Consider the following 10,483-nt stretch of genomic DNA (forward strand, 5'->3'; position numbering starts at 1 on the left):
CATCCTGATCAGATTACCGGTGACCCCTAATAGAATTGCTGGCCTTGCACCATATGAATTAATGACTGGTCATGCAATACGACTTCCAGAGACACTAATTTCTGGGCATACTGATACCGAACCACTTAAAGATAGGATTAGGTGGTTTGTTGGAGTTATGTGAGCAGCTGAAGATGGTAAGGTCAGAGGTTAGGGATCAAGCCCAGGCATTTGACTTGAAAAGAAGGGAGGAATCTAGTTCCCGGGATGTACCACAGGTTGGGACTTGGGTGATGTATAAAGAAACTTCTGTGCGACCTGGATTCGCTCCACGGTGGAAAGGGTCCATTTCAGGTTCTCATGACTAGTGATACACGTGTAGGCTTAGACAGGAGAGGAGGGGGAATGTTGGAAACACTAGGTCACAGGTAAAACTGTTAAGTATGTGTATTGTATTGAACAATTAACACAAAGACTTAAACGTATAACTCAAACAGGCCTTTACTGGTTGGAGGTAGGGACTGCACATAGGTCTTTACTTCATGCCCACAGGCGGGAACTGAGGGGAATCAGTACCCACAGTACTATTTATACCCCTATGGCCAGGAGTGGTACTGCGTATCACTACGCCCAACAAGTAGTGCAGTCCTGTCCATAGGTTCAAAGTAGCACACATATTACATACACAACATTCCTCCCTTCCTAGCTTTACAGTCATCTCCCCATTTAACATAACGTAATAACATATATACATATATAACTTCAGGTTTACATAACAGAATAACATAGATACATAGATAACTTCATGTCAAAACAGATCACAGATTCAGTCTCTGCGGAAAACAGTTCACAGATTCAATCTCTGTGGTGTAGTCGGTTCACGTTGCTGGAGTGACTCATTCAATAGTCCTTCCATGGATTTAACAGTTTGAACTTCCGAACTGAATTGGCTCCGTTCGGAGGGACCACGTGTGTGATCTGGTAGAGGTGATAATGGTTCAGATGGGTCATCTTCTGTTTTTACTTTTCCTTTTCTGCTTCTTGGAGACTCTCTGGGCTCCATTGTCAGCTGCCACAGCTGCCAGCTGCATGCGCAGTTCCTCCTTCTCTTCCTCCTGTTTCCGTCGTAGAGCCAGCTTCTCCCGATGTTCCGTAGACTTTTGGTGCTCCTCCATGATTTCTGCACTTTGGGAGTCGAAGTTACAAGCTGGGCAGGACAGGACATCGTAATATTCGGTGTCGTCCTGAGCTAGACCAGTGAGAGGGTCGTCTATTTCCTCCATACCCAGCTGGACGTTAGCCAGCTCTTGTTCCAAATCCAGACATCTTTCCTGAAGAGACTTCTTCATGTGTACCTCTGCATCCAGCTTTTTCTGGGCTTTCAGCAAGTCGTTTACTAGTGACCTCATTTGTGATTTTAATACTTCAACTTCCTTTGGAGATTGATTGATCGGACTATGCAATCCCTCTACCGGAGCAGCTGTTTCAGCGGTCTGTTGTTCTACGTTGACGTGAGTCAGCGTACTTTTGGCATCCAATGGCTGCTCTGTTGCAGTCATCTCAGTCTGTGTTGCCACCTCAGCTCTTCCAATAACCTTTGAGAGCTCCGAACCCCTTTCGTTTGAATATTGAAGTTCATGTTCAAGTTTTTCCCATTTCAGAGTCCTGTCCTTCAGCATATGCAGGAGTTGGCTGACCGTTAACTCCTCTGACATCAGACGTTTTGTGTGCTCCTGCTCCATTTTCTCCATCAGCTGCTTCTGTTGTCTTTCCAGATTCTCCAACTCTATATCAAAGAACTCTTTCGTTGCATTCAACTCTTGCTCAAAACGGCGAAGCATTTGTTCTAATTGCTGTTGTAGTTTGAAATGGAGTTGAGTTCAAGCCCGGTGTCCCTCAGAAATGGGCACATCAGTAGACTTGCCAGACTCAGAATCCACAGTTAAACTATGTTGTTGTTGCTCAGTGGAATTCTGTGCTGAAACTTTGTCTTTTGCACCTGAGTTGGGCTTACCATCATCCGTTCCAGAGTCTGGGCCGACTATCTTCACCGAGTTCTCACTCGTTATTGTTTGTAGGAAATGCCAGTCCATATTCATTTTCCTAATCCACTCCCGTCCTAGTAGTGGAGGACCTCCTTCAGATATCACATATAAGTCCATTATTTGACTGTCTTCGCCCTTGTGGGCCACTGCAACCTCTATTTTCCCGATGGGGTACACTCTTTGCCCCGTGTATGTTTTCAATATAATCCCCGTATCCTGTAGGGGAATATGTTGGAATAACTTTCCGTAATCTTTCTTATTTATGACCGTCAATGCCGATCCAGTGTCCAATTCCAGTTTTACTTGGACTCCTTCTATCTGAAGAGTGACCCAAATTGTCTGGAGGTCTGCACCCTTACCAGCGTTGAGTACTCTTAAGCTAGCCAGTTCATTACAGCTTAAGCTAGCCAGTTCATTACTGCTAGCGTCTGAATCGGACTCCTGTTCGGTCACCTTGTGTACCTTTGCGTATTTTCCTTGCGGTGACTTCTTGTTGCTGGTCTTCTTCCCTGACCTGCATACCCTAGCTATATGTCCAAGCCTACCACAAGTTCTACATTCTTGGTTTTTAAACCAACACTGGTTCTGATCATGCGTTGTCTTTCCACAACGATAACATTTGCCAGAACTCACACCCAATTTGTGTGCACTGAGCTCCGGTGACCGTAGCTGCATTACTGCCGTGCCTCTCGCTGCGGCTTCGTGTGCTGCTGCCATAGTGACCGCCTTCTCAAGCGTCAGCTCATTCTCCTCGAGCAGTCGCTTTTGTGTATCCTGTTTAAATAAACCACACACAAATTTGTCTCGTAGTGCATCTGTCAATCCCGTTCCAAACTGGCAATATTTCGCTAATTTACGCAATTCCAGCAAATATTCAGCATTGCTTTCATGCTGTAGCTGCCTTCTGTCGTAAAATTTAAATCGTTCCGCTAGCATCAGCGGCGTGGGGTTTAGATGATCTTTCAGGACAGTAACAATCTCATCGAACGTCTTATCCGCCGGTTCATCTGGTGATAACAGGTGTTTCAATTGCCCGTACGTCTTCGCACCCATTAAATTTAATAATGTTAGAGCTTTATCTTGGTCACGAATTTTATTGGCCTTACAATAATTTTTTACTCTTTCAACATATATGGCCCAATCTTCGAGGTCACTATCAAAGGTGCTAATATTCCCGTGTTTAGGCATTGTAGATTTGCAATTTCTCAGATTTTATTTTCTTTACTTGTTATCAAAGATGGCGGCTTCCCGCTCTTGCCGTCGTCCTCCGCCCACAAAATGGCGGTTTTCCCGCGCTTGGCGGTCTTCACCCGTCCCCCGACGCCGTCTCCCTTCAGCCCTCGAGTGCGGCCCTTATCTTCGCCGCGATCGATAGCCCGCGCTGTGCACCGCGACTCTCGCACCTTGAGCTTCTGCAGCCGCCGCGCCTTTCAGTCCGAGTGCGGCTCTTATCTTTGGTCCCGATCGCTGGCCCGGCTGCGCCCCTCACTTCAAAGCGGCCCGGCCCTTATCTGCCGATCGCTATCGCCCTACCTCTCTCTCTTCCCCAGTCCTGTCTTTACTCCGGTTCACAAGCTGATGGAGGCTTCAGGGTCCTAATGCCTGTCACTTCCAGTCGCTGGAAGCTGTCAGGATTTCTGCTGCCCTTCAGTTTTGAGTGGGGTGTTGAGGATTGAAACCTCTCTTCAACGTCCTGTCTTTGGACGAAGCCCCCTGGAATAACTGCCGCAGGGTAAGAGCCTGACTCGTCGCCAGTGTTAAGTATGTGTATTGTATTGAACAATTAACACAAAGACTTAAACGTATAACTCAAACAGGCCTTTACTGGTTGGAGGTAAGAACTGCACATAGGTCTTTACTTCATGCCCACAGGCGGGAACTGAGGGGAATCAGTACCCACAGTACTATTTATACCCCTATGGCCAGGAGTGGTACTGCGTATCACTACGCCCAACTAGTGCAGTCCTGTCCATAGGTTCAAAGTAGCACACATATTACATACACAACAAAAACCATATAAAATTGAAACAAATCTGTTTCAGCCAATAGGAGGGCCATCAGCCAATGCCTTAATTATTTATTGCAGATAAAGAATGCGGCAACTGTACATCATCCTGGAAGCACCAGGAATCCTCCTCTTGGCAGTCCAGAGAGACTTGGAACAGGAAATAACGGGGAAATCAGAGGGTATGACGTGGACTTACCCTCAAGGGGCAGGGGATGAATGAACAGATGAGAGGCCATATAGGATAATATGGACATATGAGAAGGAAGGATTAAATTGTGCTCAGAATCGGAATGGCTCCACCAGACTAAAGTTATAAAGGGCGAGAGTATAACACAATTAGGACTAGAGAACGGGGAGTCAGCATGTATTAAAATGTCCAAATGGCAAGGTGGTGGCAAAAGGTAATAATAAATTATGAGTCTCAACATGGGAGAGCCCAAATACTGTTTCAACCTTGGCACCTAATGTCTTTCCCCAGCCACTTGGATGTTGGAAGGGAGAAACCTGTAGCAAACTGATCTTTCATGTATATATTTTGGAACAATGAGAATATTCTACCAATGTAAAGCAAGAAGAGACGATGCTCGTGTGTCGCGCCAAAGAGGCCGAGGTGTGACTTTGAGCCAGCCGTGTTAATATGCACAGACGGTGACCAATCCAACCTCCAACCATGTCCCCTACAAAAAATGGTAACATACCCAAACCCGTTAAACTGTTCGAAGCAAACACCGGGACCAAAGAATGGGTTGGTTTTGGTCCAGACAGGAAATGTAATGTATGATAATGTACACCATGTGTTGGTACCCGTGGTACTAGACTTGATGGGAATCCCTGGTTGTGTTCAAATAAAACCCAGAAGCTGTGTCAAATACTAACAAGAGAAGTGCTGGAAAAAGGTGTTAAAGGGAACGGCCGTCACCGGGCCAACACCTCAAGGCGACACAGGAGAAATACGCTTAATGATGTGGCGGCCATATTTAACACTGGAACCTCGATAGTTAATACGATTAATGTAGCAACCCTGGACAGTAAAATTAGAGACCTGGGCTCCAGAATTAAAGAAATCCTAAGGGAGCAGAATCAGAACCAGGACTCCCAATTGACTGAGGATCAGGTGCTTACCGGTTTGCTTCAGGACGTGGCTATTGTCAGAGGCGCATGCCCAAACCAGGAATAAAATTATTGAGGATAACCATAAAGCCTCCAAAAATGCTCCAAGGAAATGTAACACATTTGGAAATTGGGGTGGTGGAACAGACCAGGGAAAACTTTGCCCAGATAAAAAGGTGAGGTACCCTTATGTATTAGCAACGAGCAATTGGCTAATCCAGCCCATCAAGGAGAGACTAGCCCAGGATGCCAACACAGGGGGCTGGTGCAGGTATACCCACACACAAATTGAATGTAAGGTGAACAGTGGCAGTCTGCTGGGACTGTTACTTGCAATACCAGTGATCGGACCGGGAACAGAGCCTCGAGATGTATATCGAGCCCAAAACATGGGAATCATTCAGGGGAATACATGGGGTAATGCCTCATAATACGTTATGTATGCAGTAACATATGAAGATAGTTTCGTGGGAAATAAGTTGGAAGGTTGCACCACCCGTCAGGGAATAACAATTTGCCCTCAAAAATGAGTTGACCCAATTGCGGCCTGTGGATTTAATGCATCAAATAAAAAAGGGGTAAACTGTACTATGGAGGCCATTGGAGCCCGTTTAACACCAACACGGGCTGCTTATGTCGACAAAGGAAAGTACTGTGAAACCACTAACCAGAAAACTTGAGTACTCAGAGCAGATCGGAGATCCCCAGCCCGGTGTTCTGTTTCACCCCAAAGGTTACCGGTGAGGATTTGACGAGAAGTATTGATCGATAGACACAGACGAGAATCCACTTCAATCCAGGTGTCCGAATGCATCAAGAAGGAACTACCAAACTACCTCAACAAATTTGGGTACGAAGTGCCCCCACTGCCGGAACACATGGCGCAGCTACGGAAAAAGCTCACCCAACCCCAGAAGATGTATTACACGCTCCAGCAACAGAACAAGGACATAAATAAAGGAGGAAATTAAGGTCACCACTTGGTGGGATGACTAATGGGACTGGGGACTGAACATTCTGATCCATCCGTGGATCCGCATAATATCGCATGCATTAGTGGTGATTCAACTGTCGATTGTTGCCTATCTCCTTCATGACGTCTGGATGGGCCCGGCGAAGAAAAGCCAAAAAGGTTGGCTAAAGCAATAACCTGAGTAATGGAAAAAAGGTGAAAGCACACCTCTTAAACCAGGCCCGTATCAAAGTATTTAGAGCAATCCAAGACAGGTGGGTCTTTAGGCAGCTAGAGATAGGGAGCATGTAGTGGTGTCCTAAAGACAGAAAATTGAACTTTGGAGCATGGAATGTGCGGACACTAGTAGACAGTGCAACAAGTGATCGACCAGAGAGAAGGACGGCCATCGTATGCAGAGAGCTGAAACGATGCAACATTGATATAGTGGCCCTATCTGAAACTCGACCAGCAGAAGGTGGTCAATTGAAGGAGGAGAAGCTCGTGGATAGCACGTTTAGCGAGTTGTTCACGCCTCAGGGCAGGGCGGCACAGGGGGTGACCATCAGGCGGAGCAACAAAGGCAGGCAGGTAGTGCAGGGAACCCCTGCGGGCATCCCCCTTTCAAACAAGTATACCGCTTTGGATACTGTTGAGGGGGATGACTCACCAGGGGAAGGCAGCAGCAGCCAACTTCCTGGCACTGGGGGTGCTCCTGCTGCCCAGGAAGGGGGGAAAAAGAGTGGGAGAGCAATAGTGGTAGGGGATTCTATAGTAAGGGGAACAGATAGGCGTTTCTGTGGCCGTAGACGTGAATCCAGGATGGTTTGTTGCCTCCCTGGTGCCAGGGTCAAGGATGTCACTGAGCGGCTGCAGGGCATTCTGGAGGGGGAGGGTGAACAGGCAATGGTCGTGGTCCACATTGGTACCAACGACATAGGTAAAAAGAGGGATGAGGTCCTGCATCAAGAATTTAGGGAGCTAGGTAACAGATTAAAGAGCAGGACCTCAAAGGTTGTAATCTCTGGATTACTCCCAGTGCCACGTGCTAGTAAGTATAGGAATGGGAGGATAGAGCAGATGAATGCGTGGCTAAAGAGTTGGTGTAGGGGGGAGGGTTTTACTTTCCTGGATCACTGGGCCTGCTTCTGGGAAAGGTGGGACTTGTACAAGTCGGACGGGTTGCACATGAACCAGAGCGGGACAAATATCCTTGCGGGGAGGTTTGCTAGCACTGTTGGGGGGGGTTTAAACTAACTTGGCAGGGGGATGGGATACAGAGGGGAGCTGAAATAGGGGGGGATGTGCTGCCAATTATAGAGAAAAAAACAAGTCAGCTTGGTAGACAGGGCAAATATATAAGGGCAAGGCTGGATGGCATCTATTTTAATGTAAGGAGTCTTGCGAATAAGGTGGATGAACTGAAGGTGTTGATAAACACATGGGAGTATGATATTGTTGCTATCACGGAGACATGGTTGAGGGAAGGGCAAGACTGGCAGCTCAATATTCCGGGGTACAGAATCTTCAGGCGAGACAGAGGGGGAGGTATAAGAGGAGGGGGTGTCGCAATATTAATTAAGGAGTCAATTACTGCAGTAAGGAGGGATGATATATTAGCAGGGTCCTCCAATGAGGCCATATGGGTGGAGCTTAAAAACAAAAAGGGGGCAAGCACTTTGCTGGGAGTGTACTATAGGCCTCCAAACAGTCAGGGGGAGATAGAGGAACAGATATGTAGGCAAATCTCAGAGAAATGTGCAAATAATAGGGTAATAATAATGGGGGATTTCAACTTCCCCAATATTAACTGGGATAGTCAGAGTGTGAAAGGCTCAGAGGGTGTAGAATTCTTAAAGTGCATCCAGGAGAGCTTTTTGAGCCAGCATGTAGAAAGTCCTACAAGAGAGGGGGCGGTACTGGACCTAATTCTAGGGAATGTGGCCGGCCAAGTGGAAAAAGTGCTAGTAGGTGAGCACTTTGGTGATAGTGACCATAATATGGTAAGATTTAAGGTGGCCATGGAAAAGGACAGGGATGGGCCGGAAATAAAGGTTCTAAATTGGGGGAAGGCCGATTTTAATAGGATAAGGCAGGATCTGGCCAAAATGGACTGGGATCAGCTACTTGTAGGAAAATCCGCATCGGAGCAATGGGAGGCTTTCAGAAGGGAGATTGAGATCATACAATGGCAACATGTTCCCGTAAAGGTCAAGGGTGGTTCCAAAAACCACAGGGAACCTTGGATGTCAGGGGATATACGGGAATGGATTAGGAAAAAAAGGAGGGCTTTTGGTAGATACAAAAGGCTAAAGACGGAGGAAGCCCTAGAGGAGTACAAAAAGGGCAGGGGGATACTTAAAAAAGAAATTAGGAGATCAAGGAGGGGCCATGAAATAACACTGGCAAGCAAAATAAAGGAAAATCCGAAGATGTTTTATAAGTATATTAAGGGTAAGAGGATAACTAGGGAAAAAATAGGGCCCATTAGGGACAAAAGTGGCAATCTGTGTGTGGAGCCGGAAGATGTAGGAGGGGTTCTGAATGAATTTTTTGCGTCTGTTTTCACTATGGAGAGGGACGATGTAGACATAGAAATAGGGCGGGGGGACTGTGATATGCTCGAACATATTAACATCGAGCGGGGGGAGGTATTGGCGGTTTTAGCTGGCCTAAAAATGGATAAATCCCCAGGCCCGGATGAAATGTATCCCAGGCTGCTGTGTGAGGCAAAGGAGGAGATTGCGGGGGCTCTAACACATATATTCAGGTCCTCTCTGGCCACAGGGGATGTGCCAGAGGACTGGAGAACCGCTAATGTAGTACCATTATTCAAGAAGGGTAGTAGGGAAAAACCGGGGAACTACAGGCCAGTGAGCCTAACATCAGCGGTAGGAAAATTATTGGAAAAAATCCTGAGGGACAAAATTTGTCTCCACTTGGAGAGGCAAGGATTAATCAGGGATAGTCAACATGGCTTTGTCAAGGGAAGATCATGTCTGACTAATTTGATTGAATTTTTTGAGGGGGTGACTAGGTGTGTGGATGAGGGTAACGCAGTGGATGTGGTATACATGGATTTCAGTAAGGCCTTCGATAAAGTCCCGCACAGGAGACTGGTCAAGAAGGTAAGAGCCCATGGAATCCAGGGTGCCTTGGCACATTGGATACAAAACTGGCTTAGTGGCAGAAGGCAGAGGGTGATGGTCGAAGGTTGTTTTTGTGACTGGAAGCCTGTGGCCAGTGGGGTACCACAGGGATCGGTGCTGGGTCCCTTGCTGTTTGTGGTCTACATTAATGACTTGGATATGAATGTAAAGGGTATGATCAGTAAGTTCGCGGATGATACAAAAATTGGTAGGGTGGTAAATAGCGAGGAGGGTAGCCTCAGTCTGCAGGACGATATAGATGGGTTGGTCAGATGGGCGGAACAGTGGCAAATGGAATTTAACCCGGAAAAGTGCGAGGTGATGCACTTTTGGGGGACTAACAAGGCAAAGGAATACACAATGAATGGAAAGACCCTAGGCAAGACGGAGGGTCAGAGGGATCTGGGTGTGCAAGTACACAGATCCCTGAAGGTGGCGGAACAGGTGGATAAGGTGGTAAAAAAGGCATATGGGATACTTGCCTTCATTAGCCGAGGCATTGAATATAAGAGCAAGGAGGTTATGATGGAACTGTATAAAACACTGGTTAGGCCACAGCTGGAATATTGTGTGCAGTTCTGGTCGCCACACTACAGGAAGGATGTGATCGCGTTAGAGAGGGTGCAGAGGAGGTTCACCAGGATGTTACCAGGGCTGGAGCGCTTTAGCTATGAAGAGAGACTGGGCAGGTTGGGTTTGTTTTCCTTGGAGCTGAGGAGGCTGAGGGGGGACATGATTGAGGTGTACAAAATTATGAGGGGCATAGATAGGATGGATGCTGAGGAGCTTTTTCCCTTAGTAGAGGGGTCGATAACTAGGGGGCATAGATTCAAGGTAAAGGGCGGGAGGTTTAGAGGGGATTTGAGAAAGAACTTTTTCACCCAGAGGGTGGTTGGAGTCTGGAACTCACTGCCTGAAAGGGTTGTGGAGGCAGTAACCCTCACAACATTTAAGAAGCATTTGGATGTGCACTTGAAATGCCATAGCATACAAGGCTACGGGCCAAATGCTGGAATATGGGATTAGATTAGACAGGGCTTGATGGCCGGCGCGGACACGATGGGCCTCTATCCGTGCTGTATTACTCTATGACTCTAAGGGGGGTTACACATTCTACTGGAAAGGGAAACCAACGGAAAACCCCCGGATCCATGGAGTTGGATTTGCCATCAAAAGTGAACTTGTTAGCCAACTCTCCGAATTTCCTGTGGGAATCAATGAACGCCTCATGAAAATGCGT

The sequence above is a fragment of the Somniosus microcephalus genome, unplaced genomic scaffold, assembly GCF_052327205.1.
Source record: "Somniosus microcephalus isolate GS21.2 unplaced genomic scaffold, FLI_Smic_1.0 unresolved_chr6, whole genome shotgun sequence".
NCBI classification, from domain to species: Eukaryota; Metazoa; Chordata; class Chondrichthyes; order Squaliformes; family Somniosidae; genus Somniosus; species Somniosus microcephalus.